The sequence below is a fragment of the Vombatus ursinus genome, unplaced genomic scaffold (assembly GCF_900497805.2).
Source record: "Vombatus ursinus unplaced genomic scaffold, bare-nosed wombat genome assembly UNPS02015089.1, whole genome shotgun sequence".
Classification (NCBI taxonomy): Eukaryota; Metazoa; Chordata; class Mammalia; order Diprotodontia; family Vombatidae; genus Vombatus; species Vombatus ursinus.
Window position 1 is genome coordinate 5,794,742 of NW_020954867.1, and position 1,507 is coordinate 5,796,248.

Consider the following 1,507-nt stretch of genomic DNA (forward strand, 5'->3'; position numbering starts at 1 on the left):
ATTTATGAAAGAATTGGTGGAAAATAAAGGATAGAAGAGCTCACAAAATGGGAGTCAGTTTAACTTGGGAAATAGAAAAAGCATAGGACAGACAGGTCCTGTTTAATCCAAAGAAGAGGAATATATCAAAAGTGAAAAGTTTGAGCATTTGACAATTTTATGGAGGAAGACTCTTGGTCTTCAGTATCTTCCACTCTATGATGATAGGAATATGGTCCAGTTACTGTGATTTTTCTTATTTGTCAACTAAGTCAAAGTTCTAAATTCCAAAGCCATCAGTCAGGCTTGCCCTGTGAATTTATATTCCTTGGATGATGCTAGGCCCATAACCTAGTGAATGAATTGTAGTGAGACAGAAAAAGGGCCTTTTCATCTGTGACAGAGATAATCTTTCTCTAAAAGTGTTTGTTTTATGTTTATTGAGTTGTAGCTGCTGAATTTAGAAGGGCAGCTCTAAACTCAAAATGGAGACTAGATCCCCTCAAATACTTTAGAATCGTAGGTTTAGAAATAGAAGGAACCCTACAGATCCTATAGTCCAAACCCCTTATTTTACAGATAAGGAAACAGAGGCCTGGAGGGGGTAAGTGATTTGCCTAGTCAAACAAGGATTCAAATGAGAGAGTAAGTATTTGAATCCACATCCTCTGACTTTGTGGGAGAGAGAGAGAGATGATAGATTGAGAGACGGTAGATTTGGAGTCAGATTTGTCTCTGTCTCTCCCTTTCTCCCTCTTTCTCTTTCATACTGACTTTGTATTTGGCTGATATCTTATGAATTACCACATTGACCAAATTGAATAAAATTGGTTTAGGGTTATTTGATAAATATTTGAATTTGATTTCTAGAGAATAGGAGAGTACTTGAACATAATGAGATGTATTGTCACTTTATTCAAATTTTACTGTTTATTCAAGTCAATTTAAAAAAGTGCCCTTTCTTTGCAATGCACTATGCTGGTTTTTTTGTTTGTTTTGTTTTGCTTTTCACACGTTGCATGTGAAGTCTGTATATCCTTTAAGTGCTCAGGATAAATATAAATATGGAGCCATACACCATTGAATTCAGAAGTTAGAGATCATTGAGTAATTGAGTCTAACCCTCCAGTTTTTCACAAAAGGCAATAGAGGTCCAGAAAGATTGTCATTTTCTTTTCTTTTTTCCTTAATCTAAAATGCTCTTTTATTATTAAAAAACATATAGAGTGTTTCAAGAATATGCACGTCATCCTTTTTGCAGGGTTCATGGGAATTTTCTCTGTATTGTTCTGATTTTAATAGAAGAGTTTCCTAACCAAATATAGATTGCCATTTGTCCAAGGTCATTTGGTCGGTTGGTGACAGAGCCAAGAACAGAACCCAGACATCCTGCCTCACTGCCCAGTTTCCCCTGCAGCATTCCTGAAGTTTCAAGAAGCCAATGTTCCATTGAAAACATTGACATCTGCATGGGCATCCAGAATGGGTCTCCTGAGTGGAAGATAACTGGTATAGGTTACTGAAGCTA

General features: G+C 36.4%; 1 non-coding gene across 1 annotated transcript; it reads right to left on the reverse strand.

The window, feature by feature from the left end:
• Positions 1 to 1,194: 1,194 nt before the first annotated feature.
• LOC114031169 lies at positions 1,195 to 1,301 on the reverse strand. Its single transcript, XR_003567705.1, has one exon. It is a non-coding gene; the product is annotated as a U6 spliceosomal RNA (small nuclear RNA).
• Positions 1,302 to 1,507: the final 206 nt, after the last annotated feature.